Raw genomic sequence first — 24660 nt, 5'->3', positions numbered from 1 at the left:
AAATTTTGCATTTTTTTTTCCGAATACTTTAAGTGATTTTGCCTCCCTACCAACATTCACGCTTTGTTAATTGTTGATTTTTCAAAAGCTAATATCTGTTTCTGTCTGAAATAATTGAACCTTAAAAGTTTGCTGAAAAGGTACATAATGGGAAAACACTTTAGCTCCCCATCATAAGTGAAAAGCTTTCAAAGTCTGTGTTCCCAAAGGAAAGTGATAAGTATGTGAAGGCTTTAATTTTCTTTGTGACTCCATTCATTTCAAAATGGCAATTGTGAGCCTGCAGCACAGGGAAGCCTGTGTGGCGATGGAAGTCACATCATCTTGCATCTCTAGATGTGACCACAAGTTTGACCTGCATCTTCATGTACAATGTTTACTATATTGGCTGAATTTCCATTTTATTTACAACCCGAATATAAATTTAAAGTATGAGGCTATTCCTAATTCAGCAGAAGTCAGCCACAACCGGGAATTCACGTCAGAAAGTTACATTCGGCGGACGATTTTACAGTTCAAAGCTGTCTCCTGCTCAGTTCCCGTGTTTGCCTCCATCACTTGCCAGGTGAGTGGAGGTCTTCTGTGCAGAGAGGCAACTCTGGTAAGTGTTGGGGAGCGTGAGAATCTCAGCTATTTCTAATCAGCAGTGTCTGAGTATTGGCTGGATCCAGTTTGGATAGCCCAACAGTTCATATAGAAAATTTAAAAAAGGATTTATTTTACTATTAATGATATGTATGTGTGTATATTGTGCATTCAAGTATAAGTCCTCGAGTGCCAGTGCTCACAGAGGCTAGCAGCATCAGATCTACCAGAGTCGGAGTCATGGGCAATTGTGAGCCATCCTGAGTGGAGTGCTGAGAATTGAATTCAGGTCCTCTGCAAGAGCAGCAAGTACTCTTTTGTTTTGTTTTGTATTTGTTTTTCGAGACAGGGTTTCTCTGTGTAGCTTTGCTCCTTTTCTGGAACTCACTCTGTAGACCAGGCTGGCCTTGAACTCACAGAGATCCGCCTGTCTCTGCCTCCCGAGTGCTGGGATTAAAGGCATGCGCCACCACCGCTCGGCTGAGCAGCGAGTACTCTTAACTGCTGAATCATTCTCTAGCCCCCAGGATTGTTTCCTATAGAACAACTCTCAAGTAGCCTGGGATGGATGGCCTCAGTTCACTATGTTATTAAGACTAACTTTGAACTTCTGATCCACCTGCCTCTACCTCTGAAGTGATGGGATTACAGGTGTGTGTGTGTGTGTGTGTGTGACTATGCCCAGTACTTCATATACGCTAGGCAAATACTTTACCAACTGGCCTACATCTTCAGCCCTTAGTGTTTTTTTTTAATTTTTTTATTTTTATTTTTTTTTAATATTGCTAGAGGCTTGGAGAGATGGCTCAGTACTTAAGAATGCTTGCTGCTCCTTCAGAAGATCTGGGTTCAGTTCTCAGCACCCACACAGCTAAAAACTGTCTGTGACTCCAGTTCAAGGGGATCTGATGCCCTCTTCTGGCATCTGCCGGCCCCAGGCACACTTGTGGTGCACATACATACCTGTAGGCAGAAAATTTATGTACATAAAATAAGAGACTAAATCTTTTAAAAAGCATTATCAGGATTGGAGGATAATAGTAGCTTTTTAGGCTTTTAAAAAAATAATTGTTAAATGAAAGACGAAAACCAGAATTGCCCAGAAAATTCTTTCTCTGCATTTTGGTTTGTTTGTTTCCAGTAAGGAAGATTTGATACCTCCACTTGAGGTCCACTTTGTCAGAAGGAAAGGAACCAATGGCTGGCTTGTGGGAAGTCACTTCAACCTTCCGACCATCAGTACGCCATTTAAGAAATGACCTTTACCAAGGCGGGTGTGCTAAGTAGGGCACTTGCTCCTGAAACAAAAAGAAAACAGACCCTCCCCTTCATTTGGGGGTTATTTTTTTTTAGAAACCCAAGTGCTTTAGCATGAAATGCCTCGCCCTGCCTCACCCCTCTCTCTTTCTCCATCTGTTTCTGTCTCTCTCACCAAGTTATGAGAACCAGTTCCATTATTTAGTGATTATTCTCCAAAGCAAGAATAAATGTAACAACTCTTTTAGAATGGCAATGGTTATACATTTCAATGTATATACAGGATATTTAAAAGACGAAGAACTAATTCCACTGGGAATAGACTGTTTCTGTATTATGATTAGGTTTGACTTAGCACTTCTGGGATCAGAAATTTCTGCTCTAGTAGCTGCATTCATTTGCCAGATTCAATCAAATTTATGGGTTGTTCACAGTTCTTGTATGTATCATCCACTTAGTGTTATATAATAAAATACACGGCAGACTGCCAGGGGCCATGTCGGAGGAGCGGCAGAGGCAAAAGACACTCTGGGGTCTGTGGTCCCGGGGCCTTGCCTATCCGAGATCCACCCAGCAGGGTTTTGTTTCCTCGTGGGCCGATCCCCTGAAGTCAGCTTACATCTGCTGCTCCTCTGACATGGCCACTGGCAGCAGACTTTGAGTAAGGAAGAAGTATTTTCAGATGTATCTTTTCCCAGCAAAGAGGGGAAACAGGTCCGGGCCATTTCTTTTAAGGAGAAATCCCATTCATGCTGATTTGACCCACAAATATGAAGTGACAGAGTGCGGCAGAAACTTTGGGACACCAAGTGGGTCTAAGGCTCAGCTTTGTCATCTGCTGCTGAGTATCTCTGGGGAGGTTCCCTAATCTCTCTGGGCCTGCTTCCTTACCTTCATGAGGGGAAAAAAATCATAGACCTGCATAGAGGTGTGTGTGAGCTGAATGTCTGAGTGCTGTAATATGTTTAGAACACTGTCGTGTAATAAATGCCCTATAAGTACTCTCATGGTCTCAGGAGGCCTGGTTCTGAGTCTCTCTTGGGTGTGAACTACACTACATTGTCACCCGCCTTTTGCAGAGATGGAAACACAGTTTGAAGGATCTTAAGGAGGGTTTCATGACTGGCAAACAGTAAAGTCCACAGATCACACTGTGGACAGGAGATTGCTCACAGATGCACGACGAAGGGCGAACTGATAATGTCTTCAGCAGTGTCTGACGACAAGAACGGAGCACTCACTGCACACGGAGAGCATGTGGTCTGTGTGCTAAGGACTGCCTTGAGATAGGCACTGTATCACTCTTTGTGAACGAACCACCTGAGCTACCAGCAGGGTGTTTGTCCCCGAACACATGCCCCTCCCCGTCCCTTTCCCCTGACAGTGGCCAAAATTCCTGTAGCTTGTGTTGGTCTTCACTGACTTGGGGTCCTCTGTTCCATTTGGTCTCTGGCTTACCTGATGGTCACCCTATATTCTAGGAGTTTTCTCTCAGTGACATCCCCGGAGACATCAGCACAGATTTCCTGGTGACCAGGACCCTGATGTCCTTTTGCTAGCTGTGGGCCATCGTAACTTTCCGGATCTGTCCCTGTGTCACAACGGTCTGTAACTGCTCACTGCGACCAAATCCGGTGTGCTGATTTTAGATTTTCTGGCAGCTTCCGTATTTTCTCTGTCGTGTCTAGAGGGCGCTATCTATCCACAGGTGTCTTGAACCTCAGGCTCTCACAATCTTTTCTCCCTCGCTTCTGTGATTTTCCTTGAACTTTAGGTGTATGGGTTATTTTACAGATGTATGGGCGGGGGCTGGGTACCCCACAATCACTTATTCTCTGCATTTTGACCAGTTGTGGATCTTTGCAATGGTCTCCATATGTTGCAAAAAGAGGCTTCTTTGATGGGTGTATGTGAGAGCCACACTTTTTTTATTAATTAAATTTTTTCATTTATTTTACATTCCGATTGCAGTTTCTCCTCCCTCCTCTCCTCCAGTTCCCTCCTCCACTGCCTCTCCTCTAGCTCCGCCCCCACTCCTCCTTAATCTCCATTCAGAAAGGGGCAGGCCTCCCATGGGTGTCAACAAATCATGGCACATCCAGTTGAGGCAGGACCAAGCTCCTCCTCCTTGCATCAAGACTGGGCGAGGCAACCCACATGGGGAATTGGTTCCCAAAAATCAGCTCAAGTGCCAGGAACAGGTCTTGATTCCACTTCTAGGAGCCTCACAAACAGACCATGCTACACAATTGCCACACACATGCAGAGGGCCTAGGTCGGTCCTATGCAGGTTCCCTAGCTGTTGGTCCAGAGTCTGTGAGCTCCTATGAGCTCAGGTCAGCTGGTGAGAGCTATACTTATATGGGTATAAAGACAGGTATTTAGGAAACAGAAATTATAGTAGTTTAGGACACTGGCAGAAGTACATTCTCTTCTTGAGTTTATAATCTCTCTAGCTATGAGTGACTGGTAGGTGTACAGTAGCAGGCATGAACTCCTTCTTGTTCAGTGAGTGTAGCTGGAGTTATCTCCAGTCCTTCCTGGGCCCTGCAGCCACTCAGACCCAAGTAAACATACAGAGACTTATTTACTTATAAACTGTATGGCTGTGGCAGGCTTCTTCCTATCTAGTTCTTCTTTTTCTTTTTTTCTTTTTGAGACAGGGTTTCTCTGTGTAGCTTTGGAGCCTGTCCTGGAACTTGCTCTGTAGACCAGGCTGGCCTCAAACTCACAGAGATCTGCCTGGCTCTGCCTCCCGAGTGCTGGGATTAAAGGTGTGCGCCCGGCCTCCTATCTAGTTCTTATATCTTAAATTAACCCATTTCTATTAATCTATAAGTTGTCTGTGGCTTACCGGTACTTTACATCTTACTTCTCATGGCAGCAGCAGCTGGCAGTGTTTCCTGACTCAGCCTTCCACTTCCTAGAAGTGGGCCTTAAGTCCAGCCGCACAGCAGTTGGTTAACCTCAAGAGACAAGTGCCACTATTTCACTGTTGACACACTCATTCTTAAAAGTATTTGCTGTTTTTACATTTTATTTGTTTATTTTGTTATTTTGTGTGTCTCTCTGTATAGTTGTGTACACATGCAGAGATCAGATGACAACTTTTGAGAGTTGATTCTTTCCTTATAATCATGTAGGTTTCCAGGTTCAAACTCAGGTTGAACTCAGGTCACCAGGCTTGGTGGCAAATGCCTTTACCTTCTGAGCTATCTTACTTGCCCCCAACACTTTTTCTTAGAGATACCATCTCAGTGACATTTCCTTGACCTTCATGGCCTGCTTTCATAGCTTCCCACATATATAATCAATATTATGACCTATTTGTTTTCCCATTGAAAACACACATGTTCTGTGGGAGTTCCATTAAGAGCAAGCATTCTTACCCCTAAGTCTGGAATTTTTAGGGTTTACTACAGTGTTTATCATTTAAAAGTCTGGCAATTCTTTTGTTGAATAAGTGGAATGAGTCAATTAAAAACAAATAGTGCTGTAGATATTGCTCTGTGAAAGATGATGACCATGCCTTTTCACGAAGCCCCCCGAGTAGGCATAAATGAGAACTCCTAGATTCTGCAATACTCATGAAGGCACAGCCCTAGAGTTAGCCCAGTGATCCATGTCAACTTGTCGAGTTTGAAATGTTTTCAGCTTTTAGTGGGTTTGGGGATAAACACCCAGGAAGTCCTTCATTCTCTGCCCCTCTGCCCCTGGTGGACAGAGATTGCAGTGTGCCAGAATAGAACATGAGAAGTCACAGAGAACTACCTGCTCCCACCCATCTCCTAGGCAGACATCTTTTGCACTTCCTGTTTGCTGTTTTTGGAGAACAACTTTGAATTCCTTAATCTCTTGTCTTATCTCTCCTCAAATTCAATGTATTCAACTATATCCAGGCAGTAGTAGCTAGAATTTTGCATAGTAACTGGGGATGTGTATGGGAGGGTATTATATCTATTTTTGTAAAGACCTTTCAAATGTTTTAATCCTTTTTTTTGAGGGGGAGGTCTCTTATTGGCCTGGAATATGCCATCTAGGCTAGGATAGCTAGCCCATGAATGCCAAAGATACATTGGTCTCCTTTCCCCTAGCACTTGAAATGCAAGCACAATTCACCCTGCCCAGTTTTTTTCCTTCCCCCATTTTTTTTTTTTTTTTGTGTGTGTGCATTCTGGGGATTGAGCTCAAGTCCTTGCACTTGCAAGGCAACCATTTTTACCTATTGAACTATTTCCCCAGTCCCATGTTTCAATCTTTTAAGAATATTTTCCTACCTGAATGCCTAGTCCTCTGTGTTTATCTTTCTGTTCTTGTTTCCTGATTAGATGCTGCACAAATTTGTCTCTTATTTTTAAGTTATAGCATTTTTGCTTCACTTTCATTTTGACAGAACAATATTTTAAGTGAAAATGAAGGTGATGCCTTAAGACAAATGATTTTTTTTTTATTAACCAGGAAAAGTAGTTACTACTAAAACCTTATCCCAGGGAAGATAATTATATGAAGTCATTAGAAGGAGAGATGGTTAGGACTGGAGGGGTGGTCAAGATGGCTGGAGTAGGACCTTGGCCACCAGCTTCTCTTCCTACCCATCTTCACATGGTGGAGTTCACTTTTGTGAGGCTTTGCAGCATTTGCTTTTCTACTTAGCAGTTAAAGTGCTGCCAATTATTTAGATTTATACTATTTAGTTCCTTCCGTTGCTTTACTTTCATTGTGCTGACAGGTGCTATACAAGCAGTTGGGGGAGAATAGTTATCCTTAGTCTTACCCAGTGGTGTCCCTGTGAGCTACACTAAGTTGCCTAGCAAGATATGCCCATGAGGGTAATAGTGGAATGAATGTTATGGGAGTAACCATCAGCTTTCTAAGTAGATTAAGGCCCACTCCACAAGAGGGCACTCATGCTTGGCACTGTGAGCCTGGCCAAGAATCTGTGGCTATAGAGGTCATTGGGGGAGAACCTGCTACTATAATTTTGCTAAATGGAAGTAGCATTAAATTGCTTTCTAAGTATTTACCCCTGTACCTATAGATAATGCGGTTCTCACTCTTCATTAAAGAAGCTTCTTTTTTATAGTTGAATATAGTTAAGACAGAGACTCATAATTGGTCAAAGCACAGAAATATAGTAACTGTGGAGTTTTTAGGTCCTAAATGGAACAACAGTATAACTCCCTCCTGCCCCAACTCTAAAGGCTCCAGGGAACATCCTGGAGGAGGGGCTGGTATGATTGTAAGAGCCAGTGGTCAGAGAGGGTTGCTGCAAAGTTGTGTCTCTTAGACATGACAGGGCGTTTCACACACGATCTCACAGCAGCTGTGAAGGCCTCTACAAGACCTTACAAAGTCAAGCCAGTCAGCATCCCAGCACAGATCAGGAAGGAACTCCTGAGGTTCCAACCCTACTCGAGGACCTGCTGGTGGAGAGAGAGAGAGCGAGCTAGTTTTCTTTAGAGTCAGTTTTATTTGGTCCATGGTACGTGGCCAAAACTCTAGTAGATGGCCCTAAGCCCATGGCATATATGCAGCATTAATTGTATTCAGCGGATTATTAAAAAAATAAAAGGACAAGAAGTTGAAGTTGAGAGGGAAATGTATGTGTGGCAGTCTAGAGGAGGTGGAGGAAGTAGTGGGGGGTAGATATGTTCTAAAAGCATTGTATACATGTATGAGATTATTAAAGAACAAAAATTTGTCATGTTATTGGTTCTTTCAGAAAGCCATCTTTTGGGGATCGTCAACTCTAATCTTCTCAGTTTTCTTACTGTTCTTTCATTAGTTTTTTCCTCATGCTTACCCTTAACTTGGTTTATTGCTCAGCTAATTTTGACACCTTATTGTTACTATTTAAAGAGTTTATTGATAGTTTCTGTCAGTGCTTCATTGATATCATATTCTTTTATAATTCATGTTTTCATTTTTGTTGTCTCTGAATAGACTCTAATGATAGTTTTATTTTTTTTCCTACATAAAAGGTCAGAAGATTTTGAGAGGTAACTTTTTGTTTGTGTGGTGCATAATGTGATTTGCATCAGGTAATTACCATTAGTTGGTCTTATTAGGCATTTTTTACAGCATTGTCCTGGCTTATGTTTTGCCTGCTTGGTTTGTCAAAATGGAGGCTGTGCCAGCCTCTTACTACTGCTGACTTACTGAAAATGTACGCTGGCATTTAAAATCACTTCTAGGATGTATTTCAGAGCAATTCTGGCCAGAATTTACATTTATGACTATTAATGTGGCTCCAAGGAACATGTTTATTAATACTGTACAGTGCTCCTCTTTGCCTTATGCAATGCCTTGGCATTAAACGTCTTGCGTGTGATACTTGTAATTCCATCACGACTTCTTCATCCCTGTCCTTCCTGCATTTCCCTTTTAGTTTCCTTTTATCTCATCCATGTCACTTTATATTCTGTGGATCTCTTGAAAATAGCAGCTTTGTATTCACTCTGAAGCCTGTTGACTTCTGCATGTCTAGTCTCTCTCATCTTGTCTCATGTTTTGTTTTTATATGTTTTTACATTTCCATTGTTTTGAAATACAGATCTTATTTTCTTTTGCTTTCATCTTTCTTTTCTCTCTCTGTCTCTGTCTATCTCTGTCTCTGTCTCCCCCCCCCCCCGTCTCTCTCCCCTCTCTCCCTTTCTAGTAGGTCTCAGCTTCAAAGTTTTGTTGCTGGTGTTTTCCTATTTTTTGACCAGTCTCATGTCACTCAGGCTGACCCCCAGCTTGCTGTGATCCAGAGAATGGCCCTGAATTCTTCATCCTCTCCAATCAGCCTACAGAGTGCTGGGGTACAGGTCTGCCCTCCTAGCTCGGAGTTCATGTTTTTAAAATTAATTTTGAAGAACCCGTGCAGTGCAATGGGTTTCACTATTGCAGTTCCACCCACTCTGCTCCACACTTTGTTCTAATGCGTCTCCTCCTCTCCAAGTTTTTGTTTTCCAAAGCATCCCTTCACTCACATTTCTCTAACTGTTGAGGAGTAGAGCCATGTCTTTGATTTTTTTTTTTTTTTCTAGACAGGGTTTCTCTGTGTAGCTTTGTGCCTTTCCTGGATCTCGCTCTGTAGACCAGGCTGGCCTTGAACTCACAAAGATCCGCCTGCCTCTGCCTCCCAAGTGCTGGGATTAAAGGCGTGCACCACCGCTGCCCGGCGTCTTTGATTTTTTTACTGGAGAGGGCTGGTTTCTTTTTCAATTTCTAATTTCTCGTTGTTTTTCACTAACCTAGTTTTTGTTAGCAAAATCTGGGTTTTAAGATGCAGATCACTGTGGGAAATGAAAAGAAATACATCAGTCATATTTTGGTATTGCTTTGTTAAACTGTTTTCCCAATGTTCAAGCTTGTCTTTATCTCATTAATTTGTGGGGCTCTGGCAGGAAGTTATTCATCACTCGGTTGTGTGTGGTCAGATTGGTCACATACACAAAGTTTACTTTTATTTATTTATTTTTGTGTGTGCTCTCACACAGGTCACAGTGCACAAGTGGAGGTCAACTTTCAGGAGTTGATTCTACCCTTTTACCATGTGGGTTTTGGGTATCAAGGGATGAGTTTAGGTCATTAGGGTTGGTGTCAAGCGCCATTAGCCTGTGAGCCCTCTCAGTGGTCCCTTGTCACATATTTTTTCATAGACACTTTCATGCAAATACAGAGGTAGCTCTTTTGGAGGATTTTAACCAGAAATAAATTTGATTTTGATGTTACAATATTTAGTTAATAGAGAAACATGAAGGCAAGTACATATTTTAAAACATGCTGAAAGTATATTTACTGAGCTATTGTGGTATGTTGCTTAGTGATGGAACTGTGTTCTGTAAAATGCATTGTTATGTGACTCTGTAGTTGCAGAAACATCAAAGAATGCTTGCACAAACCTAGATCATGTAGCTTGCTGTGCACTTAGGCTAAATAGTGTATAGCACTGTTGAGGTGGTATAATGTTTACTGCAATATCTTTGTTATATACATGACTTACAATAGCTAGAAACGTTATAGTAAAGATACATTAGGTTCTGTTCAAAGAACCAGACCTAAATCTCCTTTGTCATTTTATAGAATAGTGGTTCCAGTTTTAGGATGATTACTGTGATTTTTAAGAACTCATGCTTTCAGATATTACATTATTAAACAAGTCAGCATTAGAGAGTATGGCTGATGACATCCAGTGCATTGAAGCTGTCAAGATAAACAACCCATATAATTAAAAGCCACATCATTGCTCACATGCCATCAGTATAATACATGCTCTGAGAAGTAAATACCGATAGTTTACTTGAGTTTGGTGTATTTTCAAATGGACTAGCATAGTGGTTTTCAAACTTGGCCGTGTATTAGAATTAGTTGAGGATCTAATCAAAATGCGTAGTAATTTGTTTAGCCAGTTGGGTATGTTAGGATGTGACTATGAATTCCATCAATCAGTCTATCTTTCTTCTAAAAAGACAGTATCTCATGTAGCCCAACCTAGAATCCACTGTGCAGCCGAAGATGATCTGGAACTAAATCTCCAACCTTCCTTCTTCCACCTTCCAAATTTGGAATTCGAGGTATGTATAACCACTGCCATGCACTTGAAAGCAGTGCCATTGGACTGAGGGTACTGTGTGGGGAAGCTGGAGATGGTGGTTACACCGAGCTGTCTGCAAGTGTCCATGAAGGCATGGGAATTGTCAGCACAAAGACTTGTTTTGAAGGCCAATTTTATACCTCAACACTGTTTGGCCTTCATCAGTCATTGCACTTGCTGGCGCTTGTTTTCTACTGTACACCAAACCCCAAATTTAGTGGCTTAAAGAAAAAAAAAAGCTTTATTTTCTTAGAGTTTTTCAGTATCAATAGAGCTAGATAGTTGTGTAGCTTGGCCTGTGGCCACTGCTGTCACTCATTTGACTTTTGAGTCACCTAGAGATTAGACAGAATTGGACACTGGGATGGTTGGAACTCTTTTGTACTACTTCAGAATCCCCATGGGCTCAAATGTAGAAGTTCCAGATTTCCCCAAGACCTGAAACTGGCAGGCACAGTATCACTTCTACTGCATCCTGTGACTGAAGCTGGCCCCATAGTGAACTGTCAAGTACATGGGATGAAAGCACAGTGTGCAGATACTGGGAGTTATCATCCACTGGGGCTACTGATAGACTCTCACAGTGATTTCTGCCGGGGCAGACATTGATAATGGGGAGATAATACAAGGGAGTGAAACTGATGTCCAGTTGTTACACCCTAGTTGGAGATACTGAGAATGTACAGGTATGGTTAAGAAAAAGTTGGGCTGGATTTACTCAAGCTCTAAAGCACAGCTAAGAGAATACTACTGTAGGTACCACATTGCTCAAGAAAGGCCAGGGATGTTGGTGATGGTTGTGTGGCATTGTTTCTCAGAAGATGTGAAGAGGCATCTACTCACCTTAGATAGGGAACCAATGACAAACCAAAGTAAGGTGTCACTTACTCCTAAAGTCCAACTTGGTGAATCGATGAGTTCTATTGCAAGTGGAAATGACTCAAGACAACTTTATCACCAAAAGCTCAGCCCAGCATGGAAAAATGGAAAGCTGGAATCTGGAGCTCATGACATAACTTGCAGCCAGTTTGACAGGTTAGAGAGCCTCTCTTACAGGCAGTTTGGCTTGTCTCAGTCTTTTCTAGGTAGCTCATCCGGTCTGAGCCCCTTATAGGCAGCTCAGTGTGTCTGAGAGTGTCTCTTAGAAGTCCCTAGTGCTCATATATGCTTGGGGAGAGAGAGGCCTAGTGACTCTGTTCAGTTTCAGGAACTTCCTAAAGTGATTGAGTTGTTTAGTTCCCCGGTTTCAGCAAACTTCCCTGCAAGATGGAATGTTTCACTCTTGTTTAGAATACCAGGTATCTTAAGGAGCCTTCTTCTAAGATGGAATGTTTTTATCTCAGAGGAAAACTAGTGATAAGCAGTGAATGAGCTCAACTCTTGTGAGACTGGTAGATGCTGCTAACAGGGAGGCAGTTAACTGTGTGCCTCCAAGGTCACCCAGACTGCAATAGCCCCACACCCCAGATGATTGATATTCTCTCCATATAGCTGTGTTTTAGAGTTTTCCTAGTCAATCCTCATTCCCCATATGGCGTCTCATTTATTAGGCAGAGGTTAGGGCAGCAGCGAAAGAAATGTACACGGCAAAAGAAAAGAGGAAAAGTATTTGGCAAAGTCAAGACAAGGATGAGGCAGTCTGATGTTTCAGGCTCCTCTACTACAGAGGGAAATGTATTCATATCTTCTACAGGAATGGCGCCCCCTTTTTCTTGGATTCATAAGTCATTTTGGAGGAGCCCAAATGAAAAAGAAACTGCAGGAAAACAGAGTCAAGAAATAGAGGAGGGCCGGGCGGTGGTGGCGCACGCCTTTAATCCCAGCACTCGGGAGGCAGAGCCAGGAGGATCTCTGTGAGTTCGAGGCCAGCCTGGGCTACCAAGTGAGTTCCAGGAAAGGCGCAAAGCTACACAGAGAAACCCTGTCTCGAAAAACCAAAAAAAAAAAAAAAAAAAAAAAAAAAAAAAAAAAAGAAATAGAGGAGGAAGAGAGTCTGATGATGGGGAACCAAGCTCCGGGCACATCTGTACCTTCACACCTTTCACATTTGGTTGTATGAACAAACACAGCCCACTTACGAGCTTTCTTGTCAATGAAAGATGAAGCAATGTGAGCTTCAGCTCCAACATCAACAGTGTGCACAGAGATGTGCAGAATAGCAAGACAGGGGAGCTAATGGAACGAGGGAGGCTGCTGCTGAATCTCTGCTGGCCTCCAAGGATGGAGGGAGAAGATAAGGTGGGAGCAGAGGGGAGAGAAGTAAAGGGCTGAAAGCAGGTGTGAGAAGAAAATCCTCTTCCTTTACTGAAATGGAAATGTAATGAGATGTGAGCAAGGGGAGAGCAGCTTTAAACTTTTTAAATTTACTCATTTGTGTGCGTATGCACGCGTGTGTACATGCCATACCCCATGCGTGGAGGTCAGATGGCAACCTGTGGGAGTTCGCTCTCTTTATCCACCAGGTGGATGCTGAGGATTGTACTCAGGTTGTCAGATTGGGTGTCAAGTGTCTTTGCCCACTGAGTCATCTTACTAGCCCACGAAGGGCAACTTAAAGATATCTGTAGGCAAAGTGAAGTCTTGCAAAAGTAGAAGCTAGCTAGACTTCGCCTTATCGCAAACCTTTATGACTTTAAATAATTCCTTTTCCTTAGAAAAGGCAGACTGTTTCCTCTTAGAATAGCATTTTGTTTTATTATTATTATTATTATTATTATTATTATTATTATTATTATTGTTATTTGCATTGGGGCTTGAACCCAGAACTGCACACACGCTTGGCAAACACACTTCCACATTCCCAACCCTAGAATAGTGTCTGAAAAGAGAAATGAGATGCAGAAGGAAAAAAAGACAGCCATTATTAATGATTCCAATAGTACTTGGGATGATAACAAAAAGGAACGAATAACAACAAAACAAGCTTTGCTGCATCTGGCTGCATGGGGCACTTCTGGTTTTAGTCAACGCCGTCAGCACAGACAATAAATATCAGCTCCGGCCCTTAGCATTTGCAAGGGGAATTTGACCTTTACAATTTAAAGGAAATGAGAAACAAAGAGATTACATAATTAAAAATCTGTTTCTGTCTCTTGAAAGCAATTCAATTTAGGTCAGGAGCCAAGCATCTCCCTTTCCCTCTAATTGTTTTACCTTGTCTCCTGGTACCCTGCCTTGTTTCTCCTGTGGATAGCTCTTTAGTGGTGGGCCTGTGTTCCTGTTGGGTGCACCACGCTAATGGTGGAAACAATAAAGGAAGCATTATGATCCAAGACATGTTAATATTGAATCCAAAATAGAATAATGAGCAAGACTATGTGCCTCCTACATGCCTGTTAGCAACAATCTCCCAACTGTGACTCATTTTCTATTTGACCTTCTTGGCTACCCACCATACAGAAGAATAGGCTGGAAAGGCTCACCCTTCAGCAGTGAGGGCTCTGAACCTCTCCCCTTCTATCTGACCCGTGTAACCTTTATCCTTTGCAGAAAGCCCAAGTAGAAAGGTTATATAAAAATATGCATGTGGACATTTGAATATCACCAGTAAAAATCAAGACAAAAATCAAGAAATTAAACACAAGCACAGGGAATTCTGGGAAATATGACAAAAATAAATTAATGAGAAGTAAGTACAAAAAGACTAAAATTTTTGTTTTAGGCTAGGAAATACATTTACAGATTTCAATTATGAAAAAGTATGGAGAGGTTATTACGAGAGTATTTTCTGAGGCTGTTACGGATTTGCTTTTCTGACTTGGGGTTGACAAATGGAATTATGTCATATCAAAAGCTTCCATACAGTGAAATAAACAATTCCCAGCATGAAGAGACAGCCCACAGAATGGGCAAATGTCCTTGTCAACTATTCATCAGACATGGGATTAATAGCCACATATATAAAGAACTAAAAAATTAAATGCCCAAAGAACTTATAATCCAATTAACAAATGGGCAATTGAACTTTTCAAATGTCTCTGAAATATATGAAAAAAAAAAGTTCAACATCCTTAGCCCTTCAAAATGACTTTGAGATTGCATCACACTTTGGATAGAATGGCTGTCCTCAAGAAAATAAAGCCCAACAAATGTTGGTAAGAGTGCAGGGAAAAAAAAACCCCTTTTACACTATTGGTGGAACTGTGAGCTGGTGAAGCCATGTGATTATCACCATGGAGTTTCCTCAGACTAAGGACAGACCTAATGATCTACTTTGCCAATTCTGAGTATTTGCCGGAAGGAATCTTAGGAAGCGTATTGAAGAGGCAGCTGCATGTCCATGTTGACTGCAGCACTTCCTCATGACAGCCGGTGATGGAATGACCTTGGATGTCTGTCAGCAGATGGATGGTTAAAGAAAATGTGTGCACACAGTAGAGTTTTATGCAGCTGTAAAGAACAGAATTATGTTAATGGCGGAAAAGCATATGGAGCTGGAGATAATCGTGTTAAAGATAAGCCAGATCCAGAAAGACAAACATCTCATGCTTTCTTTCATATGCAGAATCTAGATTTAACCAAAAAAAAAAAAAAAAAAAAAAAAAGAAAAAGAAAAGAAAAAGAAAAAAAAAAGAAAAGATGTGAGAGGCTGAAGAGATGGCTCAGTGGGTTAGGAGCACTTGTTGGTCTTGAAGAGGCCCCAGGTTCAGTTCCCAGCACCCACATGGTGGCTTACAAACATCTGTAATTCCAGTTCCAAGGGATCAGATGCCTTCTTCTGATCTCCAGCACTAGACATGTACATGGTACACATACGTACATATGGGAAAACACTCACACAAATAAAATAAACAAATCTAAAAAAACTCAGAAAATATGAAAGCAGAAGGGGGTTACTAAGGGTGTAGAAGAAGATAAGGGGGTACAGAACGTTTTCATACCCTCTATATTTTCACCCCCCCCCCAGTTAATAATACATGTCAGAAACGCAAGGTCTGTGCTTTGTCATTCCATTATTGTTATTGCGTACATATGAGGTATAGGTGAGTGGTATATGAGTGTGCAGGTGTGCACACCCATGCATGCACACAGAGAGTAAAGAAGGACATCAGGAGTCCTGTTCTGTCACACTGCACCTTATTCCCTTGAGACAAGGACATTCCCTGAACCTGGAGCTAGTAAACTCCAGCAATTGCTTCTCCTGTCTGGCCCCACCACTCTGGGTTTTATAGGCATGTGTAACCACTTATGGATTTTTGTGTGAGTTCCAGGGGATTTAGACTCGGGTCCTTATGCTTGCACAACAAGTGCTCTTACCCTACTGTGGAATGTTGCTCTGTATGCTGTGAATATGTCTTGCTCTGATTGGGTGATAAATAAAACACTGATTGGCTAGTAGCCAGGCAAGAAGTATAGGTGGGGTAAGAGGAGAATTCTGGGTAGAAGAAAGGGCTGCATCAGGAGTCACCAGCCAGACACAGAGGAAGCAAGACGTGAAGGCAGAACTGAGAAAAGATACCAAGCCCTGTGGCTGAACATAGATAAGAATTATGGGTTAATTCAAGTGTAAGAGCTAGTCAGTAATAAGCCTGAGCTAATGGCTGAGGAGTTATAATTAATATAAGCCTCTATGTGTTTACTTGGGAGACATGAGTGGGAGAGATTTTTCCCAACCGCTGGCTGGCTGGAACACAGGAAAACTTCCAACTACACTACCCACTGGACACAACCCCTCACGCCTGAGTCTAATGATTTTTAGAGCTCTAGATGTAGAGTCCAGAGGGTTTTGCTCTATCTTCATCACAGTAGCTGTGGCACAACATTGCCTACTGCTAAAAGAACACAGAAAATGCTGAGTAATCGCTCAGTCATAAGCTTTAGCCACAGCTACTCTGTTTTCTTTCTGACCACTTTTTCTTAACCCTAGTTAAGATGTATTTCTTGTAGGAAAAATTAGGAAATATTAAAAGCAAACAAAGACATGATTCATAATTTTTTTAGCTCACAAAAATACTCAGCTCTTTATCCCCCCCCCCCCCCCCCCCCCCCCCCCCCCCCCCCCCCCCGAGAACGGATTTCTCTGTGAAACAGCCCTAGTTGGTCTGGAGCTCACAGAGATCCGCCTGCCTCTGTCTCCTGAGTGCTGGGATTAGAGCCGTGCACCACCACTGCCTGACATCAGCTCTTGATGTTTAAATGATACTTTTTTCCCTTTGTTGCCTCTGCTTCCTTGAGGCTTTCTCTGTCACACACATTTCTATACCTACCATGCATATGCTTTAAAAAAGACATTATATCTATAGTTTTGACACCTGCTCTTCTTTTTTTCATTTAAATTTTTTAATTCATTTTACATACCAACCACAGATGCCCCTCTCATTCCTCCTCCCACTCCTCCCACCCCGACCCACCCCCCCATCCTCTCTTCCAAAAGGATAAGTCCTCCCACGGGGGTACAGCAAGGCCTGAAACCTGCTCTTCTTCCTTAGCAAATTTTCATGTCAAGAACCATAGGTGTATACCATAAATGCCTCCCGCCCTCTCTCCCTCCCTCCCTCCTCCCTGAACTTCTCCTTTCACTGATCTCCTAATCTCAGTCATCCTCCCTTTCTCACCAGATTAAATCATTCCCCCCTCATTAGATAACAGATGATGGGCCAGATGCAAGGAAGCTTTAAGCTGCCCGCAAAGAGGTACAAAGATTTCTGGCTATTAGTGCCCGCCACAAGCCTCTGAGGATAGACTAAAGCCCCGGCTTTACCCATGCCTTAATCTGATGTATGACATTCTTCCTTGATGACTCAGTTTTCTCGGGATTTGACTTTTTTTTTTTTTTTTTTCCCCAGACAGGGTTTCTTTGTGTAGTTTTGGAGCCTGTCCTGGATCTTGCTCTGTAGTCTAGGCTGGCCTTGAACTCACAGAGATCCTCCTGGCTCTGCCTCCCCAGTGCTGGGATCAAAGGTGTGCACCACTGTGCCTGGTAGGATTTGACTTCTTATAACACTTTAATGAAAATTTACTGGTAGAAAAAATACAGTCATAGATTAAGGATTTGGCCTCTTAAGAGTTTTTTTTTTCTTTTTCTCAGAATCTTATGTATTACTAGGTAGGCACATTACCCATTTTTTTTTCCTTTAGCTTATGCACATTGTTAAACACACTCTAACCTGTTTAGAGGTTTTTTTTTTTTTTTTTTTTTTTCCGTCTGAACCTGCTTTACTGAGCATCTGTAACCTTTTCTGTCTGCATGAGCAAACCTTAAACCCATCCTGTGGCTTAATTCATGGTGTGCTGGCGGCTTAAGCATGCAGGCAGCTGCTGGGAGACATGTCACTGTATTTCGGCTGACATGAGAGACATGAGATTAGGAAGCTATGTTTGGCTCTGTTTTTGTGTGTTAAGAACCTTTTTTTTTTTTTTAAGCTTTCTCAAGTCTTATGTGGATATATGTGACTGGACATTGGGTGCCATTTGTAGTTGAACTTTTCTGTCCCTCCTACCAGCTCCTAAATAACCACACTGAGACTTAGTATTAATTATGAAAGCTTGGCTGATAGTTTAGGCCTAAATTAACCCATTTCTATTAATCTGTGTGTTACCCCGAGGCTTGTTTACCTCATCTACTTACTGCCCATCCTGCTCACTCTGCATCTTATGGCATCTCCTCACAACTCCACCCTCTTCTTCCCAGCATCCTTTGTGCCTGGAAATCCTGCCTAGCTATTGGCCATTCAGGTTTTTATTAAACCAATTATAGCGACATATCTTTACACAGTGTAATCAAATATCTAGTTCCAACAGTTGGAACTAGAAAAGCAATTAGCTTTACATCTTTTCATGACTCATGTGTGGCAAAATATTTGTTTACACTGTGTAAAGATATGTGTCTCTGCCTAAGGCACCTTCCAATTGGTTTAATAAAGAGCTAAGTGGCCAGTAGCTAGGCAGGGGAAAATAGATGGGATTTCTGTGGAGAGGGAGAACTCTGGGAAGAAGAGAGGCAGAGAGATGCCAGTGAGACATGGAGCAAGTTAGACATGTGGTACAGAGGAGAGGTAATTGAGCCATGTGGCAGAATGTAGATTAAAAAATATGGGTTAATTAAGTTACAAGAACTAGTTGAGGACAAGCCTCAGCTAAAGGCCAAGCTTTCATACTTAATAACAAGTCTCTGTTTCATTATTTGTGGGTTGGCAGTCCAAGAAAGTCTGACAAGAAAGCTTGCTACAGTCATGTATCCTCTGTCTATATTCCATCATTGGTCACCTTGCTCTCCTTTCTAAATGTTATTCCACACCCATGCTTAACAGCTGTTTACACATATACAGTTTATATTATAAAGTACAGTCCTCATCGGAGGGAGAACATATTGTTCTTTTTATCTCTGAGTTTGGGTGAACTTGATTAATAACATATGTTCTAATTCCATCAATTTTCCTGTAAATTTCATGATTTCAGTTTTTTTTAGAGTCAAATATATTCCATTTTATGTACCAAATCTTCATTATTCATTCACCTGTTGATGGATATCTAGTTGATTCCATTTCCTTGCTTTGGTGAAGAGAACAGCAGTCAACATGCCTGTGCAAATGGACTGTGATGAGGTGTGGAGTTCTCTGGGTGTGTGCCCAGGAGTAGAACTGCTGGGTCTTAGATAGTTACATTTTTAATTTTTTGGCAAACCACTGAACTGATTTCCATAATGGCTGTGTTGATTAATTTGTACTCCCACCAGCAGTGAATGATGTTTCTGCTTTTCCCATACCCTTTCCAGCATTAGTTGTCAGATTTCTTTATGATAGTCATTTTGACAGCAGTAAAGAGGTGTCTCAAAGTAGTTTTAATTTGTGATTACCTGATGATTAGAGATGTTGAGCACATTTAAAAAGTAGTTATTGGCCATTTTTATTTCTCCTTTTGAAAACTATCTGTTCAATTAATTAGCCAACTTGTTGATTGACAGTTTTATTCCCTTTGCATTTAATTTCTGAGTTTTTTTATTTATAAATTCTGAACCATCTGAAATGTAGTTGGCAAAGATTTCCTCCTGTTCTGTGGGCTGTTTGTGTGCTCTCCTGATATTTTTCTTTGCATGCAGAAACCTTGATTTCATGTCATCCCATCCTTGGGGCTGGTTCCTGAGCTATTGAAGGTCTTTCTATTCAGAAAGCTTTTGCTGACCCCAGTGTCTCGAAGTCTATTTCATATGCTTTTGTTTAGGAGCTTCAGCATTTCATGTTTTAAATTAAGGGCTTTGATGTCTTTTGAATTCATTTTCACACAAGGTGAAAGATATGAATCTAATTTTATTCTTCTGTTGGTGGATATCCAGTTTTACCAGAACCATTTGTTGAATAGGCTATTCCCCCCACCCCCACTACCTCCCCCACTCCCCAGTGCTTTTGTCAAAAATTAGATGGGTGTGTTAGTTAGGTTTCTATCGTTGTGCTAATACACCATGACCAAAAGCAACTTGGGTAGGAAAGGGTTTATTTCAGTTTGTAGATTCTCATCGAGTCCATCACTGAGGGAAGTCAGGGCAGGAACTCAAACAAGGCAGGAACCTGGAGACAGGAGGTGATGCAGAGGCCATAGGAAAGTGCTGCTTACTGTTCCCTACGACTTGCTCAGCCTGCTTTATGACAGCTCCAAGGAGCACCAGCCCATGGGTGACACCACCCACAGTCAGCTGGCCCTACCACATCAACCATCAATCAAAATCAACCATCAATCAAGAAAACACACCACAGGCTTGCTCAGAGGCCAGTCTGGTGTGGGTGTTTTCTCAACCGAAGTTCCCTCTTCCCAAATGACTCTGATTTGTGTCAGGTTGACATAAAACTAGCCAGCACAATGACCGTAGCTTTGCTGGTTTATTTCTGGGTCCTCTGTTCTGCTCCATCTGTCTGGTTGTCTGTTTTTATGGCAGCACCAGGCTGTTGTTGTTGTTTTAATCACTATATTCCCCTAGTTTAACTTGAATTTGAGTATTGTGATACCTCCAGCTACATTCTTACTTCCAAGGATTTGCTTTGGCTATTCATGGTCTTTCCTGGTTCCGGGGCTGGAATAGGATATTGTAAATTAAACAAAATAAGAGTCACTTACCTGAGTCTGTTGGAAAAGAAAAATACTTTTGAATAGGATGAGAGCAGCTATAATCATATTATGCGTTAATTTGCGTCTCATCTTCCAGGCAGTTCATGCAGGATAGGAAAAAACAATTAGAGTTTTATAATGTGGTGATCACATATTTCAGGAGAATAACTCACATGCAGCAGTCACATGGAATTCACCGGCTGATGGCGATAAACCCACAGGCACCGTCTCTGCTTCAGTCTGTGCACAGTCTGCACCTTCTGAACACAAGGGGGACACAAGGTTTTAGAGACAGGGCGCTCCCTGAATGAAGGGCTAAACCCAGCCTCTTTATTAAAATCAGATGGCTGACCTGAATGTGCTGTCCCCAGTGGGACTTGATTTTCCTTTGTGAGAGATGGATTCTGGTGTTTTGGGGTAAGGCAGTGATCTGTATGCTAGCAAGCGCCTCAGGGACTAAGACAACAGGGTTTGGGAGGGGATGTTCTGCCAGAGAGGCTAGGAGTTAGGTTTGAGTCAAACTGATCTGAATGCAGGGAATGATTTGTAGTTTACAGCTGGGTACGCTTGGGTATCCTCCTTCCCTCCCCCGCCCCTCTGTCTGTCTCTCTCCCTCTTCCTCTCTCCCTTCTTTCCTTCCTTCCTTTCTTCCTCCTTCCCTCCCCCCTCCTTCTCCCTCTCCCTCCCCTTCTCTCCCTTCTTTCTTTCCTTCCTTTTCTTTCTCTCACTCTTTCTCTCCCGCCCCCCCCCCCCCCATTACACTCCACCAAACAGTGCTAGGAAAGAACCCAGGGTCTCTTCATACTAGACAAGCACTGTACCACTGCTCTCTGCCCATGAGCGTATCTCCTAACCTCTGCATCTCAATCTCCTCACTTGGAAGAGGCCTAACACCAAGTTTGTGCCCTGCTGCCTTTGCTTGCTCCTAACTGGCCACTCTCGCTGCTGATCCTCAGGGAACTCTTTTAGTGAAGCGACAGGAACTTAGTGGCGACCTCAGCTCTCCTTCCTTCCCATACTGCTCCTTGCCATTAATTCTGATTGGCCACCACCTAACGCCTTCCACTCTTCCTCAGTCACTTCCCAAAAGTTCCTCACCGGCTCCCAGTAGCTGCCTTCTGAACCAGAAGAGAGAAGTTCACGCAGAGATTCCTGTAATGACTTCATCATTTATACATCCCACACACCCACACTTGGATTGCCGGTACTTCCTCCAATTAGCCCCCCATCCATAATTCACTCTCTTCTGTGTCATTTCCTCAGTCGTTCCCCCAGATCATCTATTCACTGTTCCAGGATGCTGCATGGATAACTCACCGAATCCGTTAATAACCCCTCTCCCCTCCAGGGCACCTGGAGAGGCTCCCTTTGAGCGCAACTCTGTTGCCTAATGGAGATTTGCAGAACAAAGCTGACCTTGAGGAGCCACCGGGAGAATGAGAAGACATGGTCAGAGTCGACCCCTGTGTCTTTATGATCAATAGCGGTCCCTGCTGAACGGGCTTCATGGAGCCGAAAGCGGTGGTTAAAGACCAGACTGAGTCCCGAGACAACACGGCCGATACCCCTTCATGTGCTCCACGCCGGCTGGACAGAGGCTTACGGTTTTTGTGTAGTTCCATCACACTGAAGACACCCCTGAAGTGGATTATACTTCTTTATAATTATTGTTTTCAATTCAAAACAATTATTGTTTCATTCATTATGACTCGAGGGGAAAAAAAAAAGTCAGGAACTGCAGTCCTGGGTGGGCCGTGTTTTTAAGACTTAGGTAAGGTTTCTTAATCTTTTACAGTGTCTTCATTTATTTTTGTCACCGTCTGTAGTAATTAACAATAAAAACCTTAGAATAAAAGTCTGCATACAAGCTGTGGGGGCCAGGGGTAAGCCCTAACCCCATGTGGAGGCCCCTAGTGCTCACCGCTTCATTACAGCTCGTGATACGGGGGTTTTCTCAAGTCTTGTCCTTTTCTCACATAAATTCCAGGAGAGAAGGAAGCATTTGGGGATTCTCAGGGCCCAGGGCACAGTTTATGTTTGTGTATGTCCCCAGGAAAATCCCCTTCCTACCTTTCTGCTTTAAGTGTTTTATTTTTTTATTTTTTAAGACAAAGTTTCTCTGTGTACCAGCTCTGGCTATCCTGGAACTCACTTGGTAGCCCAGGCTGGCTTTGACCACTCAGAGATCTGCCTGCCTCTGCCTCCTCAGTGCTGGGATTAAAGGCCTGCGCCACCACTGACTAGTCATACCCCATTTTTAAAAAATTCTGACGTCAGCCTCTTCCCGCTTTCTGATGACGTGATGAGAACACAAGCTTCCTTCAAGCCTCCCCAACACAAAGGACTGTTCTTTGGAACTCTTTTGTTTCTTCTCTCCAGGCAGAGTTCGCAACTGGAGCCTGACCCAGGCCAGAAATGCAACTTGAGTCTTGTTTATTTACCTATGGTCACCCCCCCCCAAAGAGACCGCACAGTCCCAGAAAGCCCTGCTGTTATTTCACCAACAGCCACTGGAGGGCCTCAGACACCATTCTGAATCTCTGCCGCCGCCCACGAACCACACTCTACCGATGCTCTGCAAGCCCATAGCTGGGGCACGACCACTTCCGGGTTATCATCTCGGTTTGATGAAGCAGCACAAAGCTGGTTTCCAGGATACCGAAACATCATCATTGAGACCAGGCAAGACCCTTACCTAGAATATCTCCTTGCAAGTTTCCATGGCTAACCTTTGAGAGTCCATAGTCTTCCAGGTCAGAGGCACTGGTGATATCCTTAAATAAAGAGGCACCCCCCGTCACTCAGAAAAGGACCCTCCCCAGAAGGCTTTAGTTACTGCTCAGTTCCCAGAGCTGTGGGGGAACTGTCAGTGCATGCACACTTCAAAGCTCACCTCATGTGATCTCGGCCCCTGATATCCAGACCCCAGGGTCATCTGCACCGGAAGATCTCATTGTTAAAGCTACCAGTTGAGAACAAGATCACCACCACAGTTTAAAACCAAATCTGAAGCAAGCTTTAATTAAACACTGGCCAAGTGGCTGGGGTTTGGCCAGGTTTCATCTCTGGTTTCCCAGAAAAAAAAAATGGCCCCAATTCAAGTTTTGCAGCTGCTTAAGTATTTCCTATCAGGTTCAATCAGGAGCAAGCATACATCTTGACGTATCTCCAGCCAACATCCAATTAGGGGCAAGCGTAGATCCTGACATATTTCCTTCCTGTGAACCTCCTGCCCACGTGTGATTACGATGGCTGCTGGTGGTAGCGTGGAGGCAGGGTACCCTTGGTGAGTGTGGGCACAGAGCTAGGGGGTCTGACCCCAGCCGGCCACTCTGGCTTGCCTCAGCGCGGCTCTTTGGCACAGCCTCCAGCTCTGCACTACTGTTCTGCTACTTCTCCATTTGGTGTCCTCCCAGGCTGGCTCTGAAGCCCAGCAGCCTGCTCAAGGCCAATCAGAAAAGGGCAGACCCTGCTACCTACCCCCCCACCCCCGCCCTCTTTCTTTTTGATATATCTCTGGGTGTGTCTCGACATGTCAAAAGATGCCACAGCCCATCAAGTTTAAACTAATGTAACTGTTAGCTAATCAGCTTTGTTGGAGATGACCTAATTGTCCCTGGAATTCCCCTCCTAGCTGTGCTTAAAAGGATCCTGCCAGCTTCTTTTGGGGGTCACTGACATTTTGTTGTGTGGCTGACCCTGCATGCAGAAATTTTTCTCTCGAGAAATAAACACACTTGCTTTTGCATACGTGAGTGGTAGTCTTTTGTGGGATGATTCATGGACCCTGACAGTGATCAAACACATCCCATGCAGATGAGTGAAACACATTTGTTTAGGAGATTGAAAATGTGGCTTGTTATCTCCCATAAACAGTAGCCTCCAGCATTTCAGGAACTATCTGTTCTTGGTCAAGGGGCTTACAGATCAGAGGCATTTTTGTTTCATGGATCTCTTAGGCATAGTCATTAAAACTTAAAATGTAATTTCGGCTCTCACACCTCTCCAAATCAGAGGGAAAACAGTCTTCTAGGCTGCATCTAGGCCCTAGAAATCCCAACATCCCAGAGCCTGGGCCTGTTCTGGTTAAGGGCACCCCTGAGGAGAAGTATGGGATGAAGGTCACATAGAGATGAAGGAGGCATCTGTTTGCCTTCCTTAAGGAGAGAGAGAAGCTGGCAGGAGCCAGTCCCTTGTGA

The 24660-nt window shown here is 43.0% G+C and overlaps 1 pseudogene; it reads left to right on the top strand.

The window, feature by feature from the left end:
* Positions 1 to 265: 265 nt before the first annotated feature.
* Positions 266 to 24660, top strand: LOC131924579 (RAD9, HUS1, RAD1-interacting nuclear orphan protein 1-like; annotated as a pseudogene).

This window comes from Peromyscus eremicus, chromosome 14 (genome assembly GCF_949786415.1).
Source record: "Peromyscus eremicus chromosome 14, PerEre_H2_v1, whole genome shotgun sequence".
Classification (NCBI taxonomy): Eukaryota; Metazoa; Chordata; class Mammalia; order Rodentia; family Cricetidae; genus Peromyscus; species Peromyscus eremicus.
This window is presented reverse-complemented; position numbering and strand designations above follow the sequence as displayed.